At 38.5% G+C, this 21,754-nt stretch overlaps 1 protein-coding gene across 1 annotated transcript in view; it reads left to right on the forward strand.

Annotated features, from left to right (window-relative positions):
- The first annotated feature begins 420 nt into the window (after positions 1-420).
- The window catches only part of pip5k1c.S (phosphatidylinositol-4-phosphate 5-kinase, type I, gamma S homeolog), a 68,412-nt gene continuing 47,078 nt past the window's right edge, over positions 421-21,754 (forward strand). Inside the window, 1 exon segment of the mRNA NM_001089262.1 lies at positions 421-521. The gene's annotated coding sequence lies outside the window, so the exon portion shown is untranslated.

A 21,754-nucleotide genomic window follows, 5' to 3' on the forward strand; every position in this document is an offset into this window, starting at 1 on the left:
GTGCCCCATCTGTCATCGGCCAAAGGTTTACAATCAGCTGTGCGTAACCGCGCGCAACCGAGGACGCGCGTGCGTAATCAAGGACGCGCGAAGCACTTGGACTTCACGATGCGCACCCACTTTTCAATGTTGTAATACTTGCCGGACTAGGGTTAGGCTGCATATAAGGTAAATGCCTGGCGCCCCCAAACTTTGCGCCCTAAGCAGTTGCCTTTTCTGCCTACCCCTAGTTCCGGCCCTGGCTGCAGCCGAGCACAGTCTCAGTGCAGTGTGTGTATGTGCAGTGCTGAGACTGGGGGAGTGGCCAGGACAGGCTGAGTGCTCAGTGGAACGTAGCAGTCACACTCGCTGCTTTAGCTGTACCATCAGGACTGGAATCAATTGCGCCCCTTGTGACAAGAGCTGTAACATAAGCGGCCTGAAAGGGAGGAAGTGCTGAATTGCTTCGCTTGGTGCCGGAGGAGGCAGATAACATGTTGGTAGGAGCCCGGGGCTCACGGGAATAGAACACCCGCCTAGAGGTAAGTGTCACGTTGGACTGGGTGCCTGTCTCCGAGCCGGGGGAGAAACAGTGTCCGTCACTAGAATTACCCATCATCGACCACTTCCTTGCTGCTTACAGTGCTTAGTATCAGTTGAACCAAGAGACACAATTTATAAATGGCTCTGTGTGTATGAGGGTAGAGAGCAAAGGCTTCCACGGGGGGGGAGCAAGGGACGTCAGATGCCCTCAAGCATGGCAAGAACAAGAGCCTTACAATAGGGTTTCAACGTGCTAACTGTTTATGCAACTTCTGCTTTTCTGCCTCTCCCCTAATAACATCGTGGGGTTTCCCTCTGGCACCTGCCACTTGTTACTTTCTTCCATTCATCTGGAGACTGAGCTTGGTGGCATGCTGCTTCACACGTTTCTTTGTGGGTCAGACAGCCTGAATCTGCCTGTCTGTGTGTGAGAGAGACATTTAAATATACAATTTAGATACCGGTAGATAGATGGTGAATAAAGTACCCCCTCTTGTAAAATATAAGGTTATTATAAGTTACCAAGGAGTTTCATGACCTTCGGCCGAGTATTTTTATACAGGTCATGAAACTCTGAGGCGACTTCTAATATCCTCATATTTTGCAACTGGGGGTACTTTATTTATTATAATACACAAATTTTAGTGAGTCATGTGACAGAAATGACATCAGAACTCACCGTTTATAACTGATGACATCAGAACTCACCGTTTATAGGGATATCCTTTACAAGACATTTATAGCTTTTGTGTATATATATATATATATAATACACAAAAGCCATGAATATCCTGTAAATTATATCCTTATAAACGGTTAGTTCTGATGTCATCAGTTATAAACGGTGAGTTCTGATGTCATTTCTGTCACATGACTCACTAAAATTTGTGTATTATAATAAATAAAGTACCCCCAGTTGCAAAATATGAGGATATTAGAAGTTACCTCGGAGTTTCATGACCTGTATAAAAACACTCGGGCCTTTGGCCTCGTGTTTTTATATGGTCATGAAACTCCTCGGAAACTTATAATATCCTTATATTTTACAAGAGGGGGTACTTTATTCACTATATATATATATATATATTATATATATATATATATATATATGTGTGTGTGTGTGTGTGTGACGTGTGTGACATTATTGTGCTGTAAGTGGGAGCATTGCTACATGTGGCTGCTGAAAAGGGAACTTAAAAGATCTCAGTATAACGCCTCTGTATATTTTAGTATATAAGGATAATATAAGTTACCAAGGAGTTCCATGCTAATATAAAAGCACAGAATACTTATATAGGCTGTAACATACACTTTCCTTATAATACTTATGGTAAACTTTTGAACTTCGGTTGATAGTTACATAGTTACATAGTTAAATTGGGTTGAAAAAAGACAAAGTCCATCAAGTTCAACCCCTCCAAATGAAAACCCATCATCCATACACACACCCCTCCCTACTTTTAATTAAAATTCTATATACCCATACCTATACTAACTATAGAGTTTAGTATCACAATAGCCTTGGATATTATGTCTGTCCAAAAAATCATCCAAGCCATTCTTAAAGGCATTAACTGAATCAGCCATCACAACATCACCCGGCAGTGCATTCCACAACCTCACTGTCCTGACTGTGAAGAACCCTCTACGTTGCTTCAAATGAAAGTTCTTTTCTTCTAGTCTAAAGGGGTGGCCTCTGGTACGGTGATCCACTTTATGGGTAAAAAGGTCCCCTGCCATTTGTCTATAATGTCCTCTAATGTACTTGTAAAGTGTAATCATGTCCCCTCGCAAGCGCCTTTTTTCCAGAGAAAACAACCCCAACCTTGACAGTCTACCCTCATAATTTAAGTCTTCCGTCCCTCTAACCAATTTAGTTGCACGTCTCTGCACTCTCTCCAGCTCATTTATATCCCTCTTAAGGACTGGAGTCCAAAACTGAACTGCATACTCCAGATGAGGCCTCACCAAGGACCTATAAAGAGGCATAATTATGTTTTCATCCCTTGAGTTAATGCCCTTTTTTATGCAAGACAGAACTTTATTTGCTTTAGTAGCCACAGAATGACACTGCCCAGAATTAGACAACGTGTTATCTACAAAGACCCCTAGATCCTTCTCATTTAAGGAAACTCCCAACACACTGCCATTTAGTGTATAACTTGCATTTATATTATTTTTGCCAAAGTGCATAACCTTGCATTTATCAACGTTGAACCTCATTTTCCAGTTTGCTGCCCAGTTTTCCAGTTTAGACAGATCACTTTGCAAAGTGGCAGCATCCTGCATGGAACCTATAGTTCTGCACAATTTAGTATCATCTGCAAAAATAGAAACAGTACTTTCAATGCCCACCTCCAGGTCATTAATAAACAAGTTGAAAAGCAAGGGACCTAGTACAGAGCCCTGCGGTACTCCACTAACAACACTGGTCCAATTAGAAAATGTTCCATTTACCACCACTCTTTGTAGTCTATCTTTTAGCCAGTTCTCTATCCAGGTACAAATACTATGTTCCAGGCCAACATTCCTTAATTTAACCAGTAACCTTTTGTGTGGCACTGTATCAAATGCTTTAGCAAAGTCTAAGTAAATCACATCCACTGCCTACCAGTAAGTGTTTTTGACTAAAAATTTATATCAGGTGCTCGAATTTTATAGCAAATGTATGTGCTATTTAAAAAAAAGCAGGGTAATTGTTCTTTTGACGTATAGTGAATGTATGCTAATTTGAGGGACCCCTGTTGCAATATGTAGTTGGAACTGTTGGCTGCCATTGGTTTGTACTGGCATTTATTCTGCTTTCTGTGGATATGGAATTCCCACTTGGTCCTGCTGTACTAGAACCCTCAGCAATCCTCCACAGTGCCGTTAAAGGAACAGTAACACTAAAAACTGAAAGTGTATGAAAGTAATTCAAATATAATGTACTGTTGCTTTGCACTGGTTTAACTGGTGTGTTTGCATCAGGGCAGCCATTCAACCTTGGAAAATGGGACAGGTTACATAGCAGATAACAGATAAAACAGCATTCTATTGGACAGGGTTTGTCTGTTATTTGCTACGTAAACCTGTTCCTTTTCACAATTTTTCCAGCTTGAATGGTTGCCCCCATGGCTACACAGCAGGTTGTTTATATAAACTACGGGATTCTTTTTGAAGCCAACACACAGATTTTACCATTTCATGCTAACAGTGTATTATATGTTATGCACTTTGAAACACTTTTATTTTTCGTGCTATTTTTTGGCAGTATTTATATACATGTATACAGTAAATACATATTCCCTAATTCTTCCTCATATTTGATGTTTGTGCACCACCAGCACTCCTGATATGTGGTTATCAGTCAGCGCAGAGCATCAAGGGCTAGCACTGTTACACATTTAACTGAATGATCTGTGGGCCCAACAAGTTGTTGCACATTGGATATAAATGGCTGTGATCAAACTGCAGGCCATAGAGCTTTGAGGATAATCCCTATTGCTAGATATTCCTGTAAACCCCGTTTGCCTTTCTATTTTATTGAAATCATTGGAAAACTCCCAAATATACATACTTTAAAGCAACTTTGCACCTGTCACTTACTTTGTTGTCCAGATTTGATTCCACAAGAAAATACAGTATATTCTGAATACTTGCACAGCTCATCACTGTGCATCAGGCCCCTAATATGAATTGCATCAATTGTTTGCCTACCGGCTATAAGTTGTTCAGTTACTAATAAATAGGGATGCACCGAATCCAGTATTTGGTTCGGGATTTGGCCAGGATTGGCCTTTTTTTGCATATGCAAATTAGGGGAGGGAAATCCCATGACTTTTTGTCACAAAACAAGGAAGTAGAAAAAGTTTTCCCCATACCACCCCTAATTTGCATATGCAAATTCGGTTCGGTATTCGGCTGAATCTTTCGCGAAGGATTCGGGGGTTCGGCCAAATACAAAATAGTGAATTCTGTGCATCCCTACTAATAAACCACATATAATTTATGATTATGATAAGAATTCCCCACCTAGAGTCTTCCGGTTACCTTTCAGATTAGCACATCCTGTAATTTCATGTTATGATTTGATAGCTAACACTGGCCAATAGGGCATAGATTTTTTTCTCTATGCCATGGTTTGAGAAAATAACCTGCTATATAGTCAAAGCAAAAATGGACCACACTTTAAAAAGAAATCTAACACGACCAATTAGTCAACTTTTACCACACAAGAAGTAAACAAAATAAGCATCCATCTTTCTGCCACTGTACCAAGGGCAATTAGTCCCTGGACTAATTTGGTAGACAAATAAACAGGGGACTGCATGTAATACCCAAAAGCCATGAATATCTTGTAAATTATATCCTTATAAATGGTGACTAGTGATGTTATCAGTTATAAATGGTGAGTAGTGATGTCATTTTTGTCACATGACTCACTAAAACTTGTGTATTATAAGAAATAAAGTACCCCTTGTTGGAAAATATGAGGATATTAGAAGTCACCTCGGAGTTCCATTACCTGTATAAAGCCTTGTGCTTTTATATGGTTATGGAACTCCTCGGGGACTTATAATATCCTTATATTTTACAATAGGGGTACTTGATTCACTATATATTATAATATCATCACATATTATTGTCAAGCTGTAACTTTGTCAAACCAAAATAAGCTACTGAAAGATGGGATAACAAATATTGACTTTGGGGCCTTTCTGGTTTCATTTCCATCTCTGTATCATATTATATTTACCTACCATCTCATGCTTTCACAATAAGAAATGAAAATCATATCCAATAGAAAGAGGAGACAAATCTACACTCCTATTTACCTTCTCTCAACAGAAACTGGTAATCACTGCTCAGTTTTCATAATCTAGATGTGGTTTTGCCACAACAAAGTTTCCTTGTTGATGAATACTTGTGAAACAAGTATGAATTAATTGCTGCAAATCAGATGATGCAAGCCACAGCTTGTACTTATTGTCTTCCAAGACGAATTTAATATTTATGTATGTGATGGGACTTTTTAGGGCCCAAATTACTACACACACTAAAGAAGAGTATCAAGGCCAAAATGAATTGAATGTAGAGATGGAAAATCCAAGGAACCTTCATGTCGCACATCTGGTTGCTGGTGGACAAAAACTGTAGCATGTGTCAGATATTGCCAGTAGAGCAATACATCTGTGTGTTTGCCAGTAGCACATTTGCATATACTGCTTTGTTTGTAGCAAGGCGGCTGTGACACAAGCATCTGTTTTGGCCGTGTGTTCTCAGGGGCAAGTAACAAGTACAGTGGCCTTGATTTGCGGGCAAAGTGAAAACTAATTAGGCAGGGGACAGGGAATCGAATATAAGCGGGGAGGGGAGCTGCATCCCAGCACAGTCTCAGTGCAGTGTGTGTATGTGCAGTGCTGAGACAGGGGGAGGGGCCAGGACAGGCTCAGTCACAATTGCAGATGCATCTGTGGAATACATTGCACCTTGTGAATAGGTCTCCTAGAGAAGCAAGCTGATACAGTGGAGATACTGCATTGCTCCATTTTGGTTCCAGGGGACATGGATAACATGGTAACAGCAGTCCAGTGCTCACAGGACTAGATCACCCCAGAGGTTAGTGTGAAGATGGTCTGGGTGTCTGCCTCTGTGTCAGGAGGGAAACCGTGTTCATCATTAGAATGACCCCTTATTTCCTCCTTACTGCCTAGTATTGGTTATACCAATAGAAAGAATAAACCAAAAAGACTTACTCTGCGCATTGTAATTAAATAATTTCTACATTGCCTTACAAATGATATGGAAATGTAAGGTTAGTAATGCCCCAGAAGCTTGCTGGCTAAGTAGAATGGGGATAAGTGAGGGTAAGAAGCTGCAGAACTGAATGTTATTATTGATAAAACAGCTGTTGTCTCATTGCAACTCATTTCTTATTTGCTATAACCCTGCCTGATTCCTGTGATACACAGTACCATGCTGATCAGTGCTTGTAAATAGCTAGTAATGGGAATAACAAGAAAACAGCAATTTATCGTCTGTCTGCCTGTCTGTCTAGTAGTGTGGGGTTCCTCTTAGCTGTTCTTTGCTTTGCCTGTTGCTCTGACTGTAAATAAGGTTGCCACCTTCTCTGGAAAAATACTGGTCTATTTAACATGGTTATTTTTCTTTCCTATTAGTGTTAGCTGAATCAGGTATATACATCAGGGATATCCACCTAGGGGGGCAACTCTCCCTCTGAGGGATATGGAATTTGGATTTTTGAGTTTTGGTGTTGGATATTAGACATACCGTACATTACCCTAAGTATTGCCTTCCACCTGTAGCTTGCTGCAGAACCTCCTGAGGAGAATGCCGGGAAATGCACTTTAGCTGCAGATGCTTCGGAGGTGCAAATGTGGTTAGCAATTTTATAGGACTACCCCCACCTTATGGTGTCAAAATGACGTCCCTATGTTTAATTTCTAAGGATTCTGAATTTGCTGGGAGTTGTATTTAAATTAGGGTGGATATTGCTTGCATGGTCTTTATTATTTCTACTAATGGAAATAATTTGTATTTATGTAATAGCTTCCCAGATATGCACAGGAGCTCTGCACCAGTTACTGATAAAGCAGGAACCTGTTAGTGTGCTTGCATTCTACCCACTGTCTGCCACCTCTTCCGACATTCACCAGTGTTCAAGATGTTTGTGTTCTTTCTTGGTGCCGGCCTTTTCCTGCTTGGACTTTGACTCCATCTGTGATAATGGTGATAATGTGTCATTTACTAGGCAGCTGTAGTGCATGGCAGTGCGTTTTTTCAAAAGCAAGCTGTTTTCTTTCCTCACTGACGGCATCTAAATTCACAGTACAAAACTAGTGAATGCCAGCAGCCGACTTGTTTTTGTTATTTGATCAACAAGCAAATGCCAGACGTTTAGCAATTTGTTGTATAACTGATCTAGCCAAGATAATGCAGGCTTTATTAAAGTGAACATATAAATAGAATGTATTCTTTATTTAATATAAGATAAAGATGTCCTCTTAATATCACATGAATGCCATGTGTACCACCGCTGATTCAAATATAGTACAGGTATGAAACCTGTTATCCAGAATGCTCGGGACCTGGGTTTTTTTTTGGATAACAGATCTTTCCATGATTTGGATCTGGACCCTAAACTATACAGTGGGCACATGTGTAGAGCAATATAAGACCTCTATTTAATTTTACGTTTCCCTGGCCTTGTGTAGTGTAATGTAGTTGCTGAAGCATACACGTCCATTGTATTTTAACTGCACACCGTATGCTAATTAGGCATCGCTAGCGTAACTACTGCTTATCGTATTATCGCAAGTGCAACTTCGCTAGTGTTCAGTAACCTCTGTGCAACTTCGGATCTTCGTGAATTTGAGCAGCCCTGGCGAAACTACGCCTGGCGAAGTGTGGCGAAGCTGTCGATATCGCATTTTCAGCGCTTAGTGAATTTGCCCCTATGGGAGACGGTTTTGGGCAAGGTGAACACAAGGGAGTTATTTAATCTTTTTAAATACTAATTTGACTACATTATTCCTTGTAGAACATAAATGATGTATTACCTTCTTGTAGCACCTGAAGGCAAATGACTATGGTTGGTGTTGAACAGTTTCTAACCAAGGTATCTCCCATATATTGTTTAGAATCAACACATGGTGGTGTGCATTTTCCAAGCAGATTAAACAAATGTAATCATAAACAATGTCTGCAATGGGCATTACTGAATTTTTTTAAATTCTAATCTCAGTCATTTTTTATTTCTGTTACCCAGTGTAGTTTCAGACACACCTATTCACTCGTGAATTCTTTGAAAATTGTTTTGCAGTGCAATAAGTATTTATTGTTTCACACAGTTTTATTCTAATGTCTGAGTTTGTTATATGCTGATTGAAAGATGTACTTTGTATTATCCCCCAGGGTATTGGTGACACAACTGGGAGGCTCATTATGACTGCCTGCTCTTGAAGCCACTAATACATAGTTAATTGCTTCATGAAATTACTGTCTACAGCCCACTAGCCTGCCAGATTGAATCATCTGCACACTCTCAGTGCCTGGCATACATCCTGAGAAAATCAAAAGTGCTAAATTCCTTCAGAAGTATTGCTAGTTACTGTATACGTATTTGCTTTTATGCCTAGAGAACACTTTGGGGATTTTATTGGTGTTTGATGGGAAAGACACTAATTCAGATGCATTTTTTAGAGAGCCTTGCTTACATTTACTATGGCCCTCTCTTAGAAAAGCAATGGAAACTAAATCAGTTAAATATACGTATTATTCGATTTCTAAGGGCTCATTTACTATTGACATGGGCACATTTTCTGTCTAGCATTAAGGTTTCTAAAATTGTAGCGCTCATGACCGAGTGACTTGTGACAAGGGTTATTGCAGGCTATGCTTTGCACCTTGCTTTGAATTTAGATACCCAAGGGCTTCCTTGGCACTGTGTGTCTGAATGATGTTTGAGCTACAGGCATTTTAGAGGATGCCCTCATTCCACCCACCTACAGTATTCTATTCCAGGGCAAAGTGGAAAACATAAGACCCTGTGCACTGCTTTCTCCTTTGTTGTACTTCCTTAGTAAAGACCTTAGTGTCAAGTACACTATACAACACAAAAATATGTTTTTATATATATATATATATATATATATATATATATATATATATATATATATATATATATGATCTATTATCTAGAATGCTTGCGACATGGGGTTTTGGGGTTTCTGGTAATAGATCTTATACCTATGTAAATAGTTTTATTAGCTTATATCTTTCATTTTGCCACAATCACAAGCGATGAAGGACCTGTGACTTTAGAGACTATGTACAGCAGATAAAGAGAAACTAGTTTTGATTATGATAAAAACTATGGAGGCATGTCATTGTGGGAATACTTTTTATACAGCCTGGAGGTAGTTACTGCTTTAATAATAGATAGGCCTTTGGTTATATTTAGATGTTTTCCTGCGTAATGAAATCTGCTTCTTTGGTAGACTTTAAATTCCAGATGATACACTTCATTGGCCATTTTTGGAGTTTAGTATACTTTTGGACATGTATGCAAGAATGTGTCTGTGTTTTTCTCTTCTTTCTCTTTCCAAAATAAACATATTTATGCACAAAAGCACGATTGCTTTTATGCCATTCTCCTGTGTGCTCACAGAAACACGTGAGACAATGTCTGTGTTCAGTGGCAGCTGCAAATCATTGTTGCATTTAGGAAGTCATGGGTTTTGCCACCAACATTATATTGTAAAAGTCATGGCCATGCATTAGCACCTTTTGTATGGCTTATTTTGAAATGTGCCCTTTTTTCCCAAATTATTTTTTCAAGAATAAAAAATAACAGTTAATACATAGCTTTCAAGTGTTACAATAGGTGGGTGGGCACCACCTTCATTTTGAAATGTAACTTAGGGCATTGTTCCTGTTCATATTCCATGTGCCTCTTTCTGTAAATATCCCATATCTCTTCTTTTATTTGCCATTTCTGGTGCTGAACCTGCCCTGGTTCCACTTTGTTTAGCTAGCAAGTAGAAACTACTGGCCTGTAGTGGTGAGCAACATTCTTTGCCAGGTTTTGCTGTAAAAAATATAGACTTGCCCATAGACTTTGATGTATAAAATATCTGCTGTTTTTGGTACCAATCACTATAATATATCCAATTAAGTGAATACCGCTTAAATTAGGCACTAAAGATCAGTGTACAATTAAGCTTTGCTACTAAGTGTCCTTACAGTGTACTGGCGGACAATTATATATTTCACATTTGAACAGCTCACCTGAAAGTGATGGTGACCCGGGTGCATATACCCCGGGTCCTGCTCTTAGGTTCACAATGCCGTAAACAGTATTAAGGGTTATCGTCAAAGGGAACTCACCAGATCCAACGGGTGGCCCGGGTGCATCGCCCCAAGCCCGTAGCTGTAGGTGAGTCACGATCAATCTAGACTTTTCAGCGAAGCGAAATTGGTCACATTCACCCATCACTACTGTCATGTACTCTGATGATATAATTTAACTGCATGCCTCCAAATGCTGACTTTTAACATTTTTTCCTGCTGCTATCAACTCAAGTCATGTTGCCTGGTGTCTGGGCATTTTAAATTGCTGACTCGTGCTGGGATCCGTGTGTTACACCACCAAAATCAATTACTTTTACTGTCCCTCCTAAACCTAAAAAAATACAGTTGTTACAACCAATATAGTTCCCTCATACTCAATAAAATATTTGAGGCAGGATAACAATAGATGTTATCCACCATGTTTTTGCACTTTACACCCTTCCTGTCACACAAATTTAGTGTTCTGCACCTATGAAAAAAATTTGGCACAAGGTGCCCCATACCCCTGACAGAAGTGTCCTCTGAATATGCACTTTTGTAGATGAATAAGGAAATATATTAATGAGTTTTCAAATTCTGTGAGTATCCCTTTAACAATAAGGATTTGATTTGAAGTCTTTTAGGGGAATGCAATAAAGGGGACTAAGTTTGTTCAAGTCTTTTCACCCTTAGCAATCAACTTTTTATTGCATTACTCTTATTAAATCAGTTCAACAATTGTGGTCCTGTGCTTCAAGTAGGATACAGAACGTATTAGTGACTTCATGTCCCATTAAGAATTTTAATAGAAGGAACATTTTTCATGTAAGACTACAAAAAAGTCGGCTGTACTTGGCACAACCTTAACAATTCTGTGAATCTGCTCTTATATCAGACACCAAAAACTGGCAGTATGTTTAGACAGTAAAGCTTTCAAAACAGCAGTTTCTAGTGTACAGTGTATTGTTTGCTTTACAGGAGATAACACATAGCTAGAAAGTCATTTAAGGGCAGACACACGGGAAGATTCGGGGAGATCAAGTTGCCGCACGTGGAAATTTTGGGCGACTTCGGAAAACGAAGTGCTCTGTGTGCCATCCCGTTGGTGATTTACATTCTAGCCGGCGGGAGGCAGTTCGGAGAGATTAGTCACCGGCGGGAAGGCTTTTCGGGGAGATTAGTCGCCCGAAGAAGAGAGCAACTTAATCTATCCGAATCTTCCCATGTGTCTCTGCCCTAAGGGTAAGGTCAGAAGAAGACAGCTCAGTTATAGCAACCCAGTGAACACATTGTCTCTTATGTATTGCAGTAGCTTGTAGCTTTTTTTCTTTTGCTCAGTTTATGTAAAAATGCAACAGAAATCAGTTGTGAAGCCTGTCATAGTGACTGTTCAACTAACCGAAAAAAACATTTCTGGCCCCTGAAAACCAAGTGTGTTTTAGCTTCCACGGCATGAAAAAATACAAACTGACAGTATTGTATGGTTGCCTTCACTGTGGAATTTATAAAGTTATTCTCTGAGATTGTGTTCTGAATAAAAGCTCATTTTTCACATATGCTCGAATAAAGAATAATCCTGTAGCAATACAGTGACACAAGATGCACAAAAGAGCAAGTGGGATGTCAACAAGAATGATATTTGGAAGGTAAAATATATATGTCTGCACAAAACAGGAAATGATGTTACTGCCGAATAAGAATGATCCTTATGTTTAATGTGGCAAGAAGGAAAGCAACAAATTGGTTACATAAACTATGATCTGTGACATTCAGCTGCTTCATAAAAGTAAAAGGAGATACATTATTTCCTGTCAGACTCATCTCTTCTATGGGGTTAGGTCGCATTATGTGGGCAATTCCAATACTAGGCAATAAAACAGCATGTGAGACAATACTAAAGAAGATAAAGAGGGTGTGTAATCTACACACCCATGAACATCTTGGTTACACAGTAGCAAGAAAAGGTTACATTATAGAACATCCTAATCAACAAAACTTCAAGGGGAATGTAATAAATAGCGTACTAGGTCTGGTAATATTGCAAATCACTAAATTGTACCTAGTGATGAGTTGCTGTGGGTTAGTAGGCATGGGGCAGTCTTGGTGCCTTTTATTACTTTACCAACCGAAAGAACTTGTTTTAATGCTACAGAAATGCTGTTATATTTGTAAAATAGAACACAAACTTCACGTTCAGCAGTGTCGTATTCATGAGGGATTGGCTAAGGGTGGCATGTAGGCATCCCCTACCCAGCCCCCTATATTGCACAACATTTAGAAATGATGGTTCGGCCGAACGATCCGATTACGATGTGCCGTGGGTTCCGGCGGGATCAAACCTGAGCTATCGACCAAACGACCGATCTCCACCGGACGAAAGATGTCGGCACACGCGACACACGGTCCGAAAATCGTACGAATCCTCGATTCGTACGTTAGGATCCGTGTGTCTATGGCCACCTTTAGAGCCTACTGGGCTGCAGTTAAACCATAAACCATGAACTAAAACAAATGCAAAACTGTGCAAGTATTGACACTATTCACAAAGGCAACTTGAATGAGTGCCAATATACTCATTCAGCCTGTTCTGATAAATTGTATGCATTGTGCAGAAGACCTCCAAGGCAACCTGGAACTACCACCTTCATGGGCCTGAAGGTAATTCCAGTGTTTCCCTAGCTGGTTGGGTCCATAGTTACAAGTGATTAGTGAATGTTAATGCTGTTAATGATATTTACTGCACGTGTTTCTGTCACACAAAGCAACTTTTTGCTGTGCACCTAAAATGCCATTATATTAATGGGTTGTTTCTTGTGGGGGGTTGAGTATACTAGGCTTAGTTATGAGAGGTAAATGGGTGTACTGTCACAGAAAATACTATGTTTCTGAGAGCACCTGCCACTACTGCCTTTACTTTTTCAGCTGGTTCATTCAATACATTATTATATTTATGTTTCTGGGAACAAAATGAATGAATTGCCTCGCTTCACTGGAGCTTGTTGACTGGTCAATGATTTTTTTGATCTGTGTATTCTTCTACTGGCTGATCAGTTTTCTTAGGCCTCAAATTGTTCCTGATCTTACCTTCCAAGGCCTTGGCAGTCGCATTTCCTAGTGTGACATTGGTCTAAAAAAGTAAACAATGCTATGAAACGAAAATGGTGTCACTTATGGGTTGTGCCACAGAGGACAAACTGGAGAATAATATTTACATAAGACTATTAAGACTACTAAAGACTATTGATGAAAATATATACCCTTTCCTTGTTTGTAGTCCACTGATATCAGCAAGAGCTTAAACAAGTTTTCCTGTTCTTGTTGTATTATCCCTCTATATTAGTTTCTGTTAAACTGTAGGGAAATGATTAGATAAAATCCCCCTTTCAAGTGGTTTACTCAGCTAATAAAAAAGCCACAATAAGAACTGAGTAACATTGTAAAATAAAGTTCTCATTGTGTGCTTAGGATAGCAAATAAACCCTCAAATTGTTATTTCCACTTCTAAATATAGGAACTTAATTGTTGTGTAAATAAACTTTCAAACTTTATAATCTGATAAGTAGAACCTCAATTTATTGGGACAACTGTTAAAGGAATGATAAAATCTATTTGTGTCGCATATTATAGGAGCTACTTATAGAAGATCTAGCCCTTCCTTTTTTGAAAAATAAACAATATTGTGAAAATACCAGACAGAAGTTAAGATGACATAATCCATTCTGAACATTTTTAATATTTCAATATAACAATTGTTTTGCAAATATTTCAACTATCATTTATTTATTTGAAGATGATGCAATTTCTAATAAAGAAACATAGACAGGGTGTATTATCTGTATACCAGCATCCAGGGTGTTACTGGAATTACAGCAACTTTCAGTTGGGGCAAGTGGCATGACTGATTAGGTTTTCATCACTGTTGACACCCTGTTAATCAGTATTTGTATGTTTTTTGTATGTTTGTTACCTGTTCTGGGTATCAGAGCCAATCTTGAGATTCGTATGGCAGTTATGTCTGGGTAACTCATTCCACCAAACCCATGTGAACCTGCTTTGTTCTCTTGCAGCCCAGCATTCTTCCAAAAGTTCTATATGGCTGCACCTTGTTTTTTTCCCCAACACTCTCATTACTTTAGCATAGTTAGGGACATGGCTATATAGACTGCTGCATTTTGTTAATGCAAGTGTTAAATAACTTGTCCTCCATTGTCCCTTATAAATGCACCATTTAGTGACTTAAGAAATGTTTAAAACATGACAAGGCAAAACACCAGAGATCTATCCCAATGAGTTACTGCTATTGGGTCCTGACAGAAAATGAGATTAAACTCTTCTAGTACGAGCAACTATTATTCTCAATAAGTTTTGGCTTTCAGAAGTTGCCCAACGTTTCCTTAAGTGTATAGATTTGGTTGAAGAGATACAACTAGCAGAGTAGGTCAACGTTTGACATTATTGTGTCACAATAATTTGTATTGGTAGTTTGCTGCTCGGTGAAGCATTTTTACCATGCATATTACAAAATGCTATACGACTTTACCTGGAGAATCTCTGTTCTCCGTGTAGCAATTATGTAAAACTGCAAGTATGACTAAACGCCTAACTGCATATTTAACTGCATATTGTTTGAAGCTATTTAATCCTAAGGGTATGTTACATATGATGTTTTTCTGTGGGAGTGATTTAATGAGAGTAAAATATCACTTCAGTCCCACAGTTGAGTGATATCCTGTGAGAGACGTAAGCAAGTGTCACACATTTAATATGATGTAACTTACAGGGATCCACAGGAAAGTTACAGTTACCTTGTCTGTCAGGTTATGAGCCTGAAGGCTCAGATGCCTGTACAAGAGATTGGATTGCTGTGAATGTCATCTGTGACCCACTACATCAGCTTGCAGTGGGTAAACACAGTGCAGTCACTGCCTCTCACCAGAGTCATTATTATACCTTATTACATAAGAAGTACATGTGGTAAATTCTGCACTTAAAGGGTCACTACCATCAAAATACTTTCTTTTGTGCTGAAGAGGAGATTAGCCAAAATATGCAAAAAGGAAGCATCTCCAGGGTGACTTCAGCTTCGCTGTGTGTGTGTGCACACAAGCCGATCAGATTTAAATCAATGGAGCAGGGGCACTGAGCAGATCTGCTTCTTTCAGCCTGCAAAAATACACAGGCTGACAATAGCCAGAGCCTTCAGCCTGTGTGCCCATAGCCTTATGGTGTATTGTAATAGCCTTATGGTGTATTGTAATAAAATGTGCAAAGCTAGCTACTGTTCTAGTTATCCCTAACAACCAGCAGGTAGAATTTACTGATCAAATGCTTGAAAACCAACATGTCTGATGTACATAGTAACATATTAAGTTTGGTTGAAAAAAGACACACGCCCATCAAGTCCAACCTTTTAAGCCTATATACTGTATAACCTGCCTAACTGCTAGATGATCCAGAGGAAGGCAAAAAAACCTATTTGAAGCCTAGTTCCTGGATCAACTTGTACTATGAGCAGCTATCTTCTGTACCCTTGTTTTCCCTCACTTGCTAAGAAGCCATCCAACCCCTTCTTTAAAGCTATCTAATGTATCAGTCTGAACAACTTATTCAGTGAGAGAATTCCACATCTTCACAGCTCTCACTGTAAAAAAAAAAACCCTTCCAAATATTTAGACAGAACCTCCTTTCTTCTAATCGAAATAGGTGACCTTGTGTCAGCTGGAAAGACTTACTGGTAAATAAAGCATTAAAGAGATTATTATATGATCCCCTTATATACTGTATTAATACATAGTTATCCTATCACCCCTTAAGCACCTCTTCTTCAGTGTCAACAACCCCAACTTGGCCAGTCTTTCTTCATATTAAGAGTTTCCATACCTTTTACCAGCTAGTTGTCCTTCTCTGTACCCTCTCTAATTCAATAATGTCCTGTTGGAGCACTGGAGACCAAAACTGTACGGATATTCTAGATGGGGGCTTACCAGTGCTCTATGACCCCCTCCTCCGGTGAATCTATGCCCCTTTTGATACAGCTCAATATCTTATTTGCCCTTGATGCTATTGATTGGCATTGCTTGTTACAGCCAATCCTGGGCAAAAGTTAAAGAATTCATTAGCAGAATATGAAGAGTTAGTGTTATCATTTGTAACAGTTGGAGACAGCAAGCAGTCATAACATACTGATGTTATAAAACCAATTTTTCGCCCCCAAAATTACTTTGGTGTAATAGTCTTATAAATAATATATACTTCAAGATTAAAGCAATTTTAGCTTGCATTTTTCAGTGAAGCAGTGTATACTTCTAATTATCGGAAACCGTTGCCCAACAAAGACCATAATGTGTGATCATAGGCTGAGAGCTAATTACAATATTTGGCAAGCATCATGCATTGCCCAGTAACAAGGCTGGTAATGCCCTATTTTATTTCTGCTAAGTACTTTGCTGATACAGATTGTATAATCAAGAGGAAAGAGTTATTCTGTGACAGCGCCGGAGCTGTAATCTTCTGAAATAGCAAAGTACATCACGTACTAGGCCTTGCTGTACTACCCTAAAGGCATTCAGAGTAAAAAGTGCAGATTACACAACATATCCATCTATGGCATTGGTATTTTATAAGATGATAATAATAAAATGTTAAAAACTCTGTGTAAGCATACTGATACAAACTGTTGAAAACTGATTTTGGTATTTGTTGTGGCTGACTGACTCCCCAAAAGGAGTAGCTTATAGCAACACTGATAGGGACTGATTTGGCAAGTGTGGCAAAAGAAGGTTTTTTTTAGGCCACAGCTGACCATGGGTTAAACAGATTTTTATGGCCTCCATTCTGCTCTGTTTACCTCTTTGTATCACACCATCATTTATTGTAATTTGGCCCCCCGAACATATGACTCAGTGGCCCTTTATATGGAAACAGTTGGACAGCATTATATTGTCTTTTATATTTCCCTGCTTTCATTATGATTATATTATAAAATAAGGCATTCCTCCAGTTGTTTACCTGAATAAAAACCCTGCAGATCTGTTAAAAGGGCAACATAAAATAAGATGGGCTTGTTTTGAAAATTAATTTATGTTTACAGGGTTTTTGTCTGTATCAAATTTATTGGCTCCCTTCTCCTCAAGCACTTGTTCTAAGAACCAATAAAGTAATTATTAGGAGGGCAGAAGCATTCACCACTGACCCTAAGACACCATTTTTGACCACAATGATTGGTCATTTTAGGACCTGGACTCAAATTGAATCAGCTTAATGTCAAAAAGTGGGCAGATAACAGTAGTTTAGGGGCCCATAGGGGAGGTGTAAATACATACTGATGGTTTTCCCTTTATACATCCATGTGCAGCCTTCCAGTTACTGTTTAACTGCATGTTTTACTTGAGGTTCTATGAGTTTTTTGGAAATAATTCACAAACCACACTGAGTACATTGAGCGTGCTTTATTATTAATAAGATAAGTAAAACTATTACTACAAGTAAGACAAAACAATCCTGAGTACACAAATCAGCAATTAAACAGTAATTGCTTGATTCGTCATCTAGCCACTTTTACCCCAACTTAGCAATATAACAACAATCGAATCAATTAACAATACATCACCGTGTGAGTGAACATCAACATCTGCACCAAGCAACTGGGAGATCCCGGATCAGGCAGCAGAGATGTCTCAAGCTGCTATCAATATTACGCCACAGGAAAAATCTCAACAAACAAAATGGAGACCCCCAGTTTTATATGCTCAAAAACAATGAGGTCATACATTAAACCACTTTGTTAATAACAGATCTTGCTTCCCATGTGCTCATCGGGATCTGGCCAGACTCCTAACAAGCACATTCGAATCAGAGATCTTATCTAGTTGGCCCCTGGCTATAACAAAGGAAGTCCCAATGAAAACTTCCAGAAGTCACAAACATATTAGGAACAAATACAAGTATTACATCATCAACTAATTGGGTTCAATAGTTTCGCTTGTAGAAAGCTTTGTTATACGGGATTATAAATTATAAAGCTGTCTTGTATACTATGGTACAAAGCATCATTATACACAATTATATGTTTTAAAGCTGTCTTGTATACTGTATTGAGTTCAACATACCAAATTGGGTTCTACATTAGAGTTCTTTGTGTTAAATTTCTATCAAAGTATTACTATGAACCACTACTGATAACAGTTCTTTGTGTTATATTTCTATCAAAGTCATAATTTGTATCAAAGTATTACCATGAGCCATCGTTGAAAAAACTCCTCTCATTACACTGCACTTCTCAGCACCCCCCCCATCAGCCAAAGGCAAAAATGATTCCTGTACTGATTTTTATAAAAAACACAATGTTTTCGGGATTTATTAAACCCCAAAGATGGAAAAGTCCGAATCTGAAAATCTGGCATCTCAGACCTGTAGAGGTTACATATAAGTCAATGGGAGAAGTCCCAATGATTTTTTGATGTGTGCTGAGTTTCTTGCAATACCCCAACGTTTTCTGAGTTTTCTGTGAAAATTCAGAAAACATTGTGAGAATAGGAAGAAATAATCGGAAAAAATTGTGAAAATCTGATTTTTTATCACAAAGCAAATTTTCGGAAAGATTTAATAATAAATAAGTGTAAAAAACCCAAGCCGATTTGATCGGAGATTGTAGCAGAAAATATTGAGATAAATTCGGACTTTGATAAATAACCACCTATATGTCCTTAGCACATTTCCCTGATTTTACATCTTTTTTTTCATGGTCCTCTGAAAATGAAAAATGGGGGTTCTACTGTATGCTGATTGTGGTTCAGGTGCGGGTCTCAAAAATTGCCGTGGGTTTTTTCTACAGTAAAGTACAGTATGAAAAAGTTGAAGAGCAAAGACTAATATGAATATATGTTTTCACTCAATTGATACCTACACATGATTCATTTTTACCTCATTTTCCCTTATCAACTTATCCTAAACTCCCGTAATTTGTTCTTTATAGTACCTATGCACCAAATTCAGGCTTAGATTTGTGATTCGGCCAGGACAAATACCTTCATATTTGCAGCAGCAAATGACAGTTTAAATTCAACTAGACAATAGTGCAGAAAAATGCAGTCCTGTGATATTTTCAGTGCAGCTGGCCAAATACAAATTCAAATTCAAAAAACAACCATACAATGAACTTAGCTTGACCTTAAAAGCAGAAATAAATTTGCAGGGATCGTAAATGATGGGAACATTGCAAGCTGCTAAAAACAATGTGGGAACAAGCACTGAGCATATAAGTCCAGTGAATAGAAAGGGCTCTTAAAAACAGTATGGGAAAAAGAAGTGTTTTTTAATTGCAAGTTTCCTGGAGTGTGGCAATGTACACACACTTTCAGGCCATGTTAGAGCAAGCACTGAACAAGCAGTTTGGCTGAATGGAGTCAACAATTTTAGCCAAAAGGGTAGAATGGCCAAAGCTGGCCATAGAGAGTGTGGAGAGTCCCGACATTTTCCAGTGGAGATCGGTCGTTTGGTAGATCGGACAGGTTAAAAGATTTCTGTCGGCTGCCGATAATATCTCTGCATGTATTGCCGATCGTACGATTTTCTAGCTTTAGTCGGACATAACTTTCTTACGATTGCTGTCAGGGGCAGAACATCGGCTGATCTGTTATTTTCTACTTTATTTGATCGGAATGGTAAGTGGCAGGACGAGAGATGGGAAAGTCCGATTGTACGATGGTTCATACAATTGGATCTTTGCGTCTATGGCCAGTTTAAGGGATTGCAGGGATTCAGAGATTGAGAATGAAAACACAAGTATTGTAGGGTTATGGACTGTTACTGTATACAATTGGAGGTAGCCATAAAAGTATAATGTCTAAGTATCCATAAAAGTATCAGTGAACAGCAAAAATTTAATTCTCCTGACAGAATGAGGGTGAGCTTTCAGTCTGGAGTGTCTGTGCTGTGTCAGCACATAAACTACAAAGCTTTGCTGAGTTGAACAATCCTCAGATTGCTGGGTTATTCCAGACCTGTCCCATTGTTATGTCAAGTTTGGAACCACTAAGCAACCAAGCAGAGCACTGCTAATAGTAGTGAACACATTTCCACTTATTAAAAAACATGCAGCTAGCTGCTTTCATTGTTGAAGGCTATACCTAAAGGTTCTGGTGTCAATAGTTTAGGATTTCTACTATAGCAAGTTTAAAGGAACAGTTCAGTGTAAAAATAAAAACTGGGTAAATAGGTGTGCAAAATAAAAAAAAATGTGCAAAATAAAAAAAAAATGTTTTGAATATAGTTAGCCAAAAATGTAATCTATAAAGGCTGGAGGGACTGGATGTCTAACATAACAGAATCCAACTTCTTGCTTTTCAGCTCTCTAACGCTGAGTTAGTCAGCGGCTTTAAGGGGTGCCACATGGGACATAACTGTTCAGTGAGTTTGCAATTGATCCTTAGCATTCAGCTCAGATTCAAATGCAAACAGTTATGACCAATGTGGCCCCCCCTCAAGTCACCGATTGGTTACTGCCTGGTAACCAATCAGTGGAAACCAAGTGAGCTGCAAAGCAGGATGTAGTGTTCTGGCTATTATATCAGGCATCCAGTCACTCCAGCCTTTTTGCAAAGCCTGTTTAATCCTTTAAAGGAGACTCATCCATATGGCTACCCTGGTTCAATTCCCATTTGGAAATAAACCAAGTTATTTATTGCCACAAATACTACTGTAAATTCAGCTTTGTAGCTAACAGATCTGTATTTTGTCTTTTTATCTTTTGTATTATAAAAGTAACTTGCATTGGAGCATACTTAAAATGCATTAATTAATGCAAAATTACATTAATGTTTAATGTAAAGTTATATAAAGAATACTAATAATAAACATAGTGGATATATTAAAATTATAGTAAAAAGACCAGCCAAGCTGAGGCAGCACTAAATAAACTAATGTAAATCTTCATTTTCAATGTTTAATAAGAGGAACTTATTTAATTATATGGCTTATTTTATTAATAAAATATATACCTTCCCAACCTTTTCAAGCTATATGGTTTATGAAGTAGGGCTACTGTGTGTATGCATTTGTTACATCCTTGAGTTTCCCATGAAAGCATTAATATAAATGACAGTAGTTCCTTGTGACAAGGAGTGTATGTATTCAGTGGTATTCTTTAATGATAGCACATATTTGCTGAATGGGTTGTGTGGTAGTTTAGGTTACTTGTCCGCATGATTTCTTCCATGTTTCATTATTCAGTCTTCTCTTCAGTACCTTCCCGATTACTTGAACTGTTGGCTTTTGAAGCAGTCTGACAGGTGGATTGAATAGGAATGCGGATAAAGCTTCCTGAATACAAGTTTTCTCTTTCTGTTATGGCAACACAGATATTGAGTCACAATATAAGAATGGCGCAGCGTTACATGTT

Source organism: Xenopus laevis, chromosome 1S, assembly GCF_017654675.1.
Source record: "Xenopus laevis strain J_2021 chromosome 1S, Xenopus_laevis_v10.1, whole genome shotgun sequence".
In the NCBI taxonomy this organism is placed as follows: Eukaryota; Metazoa; Chordata; class Amphibia; order Anura; family Pipidae; genus Xenopus; species Xenopus laevis.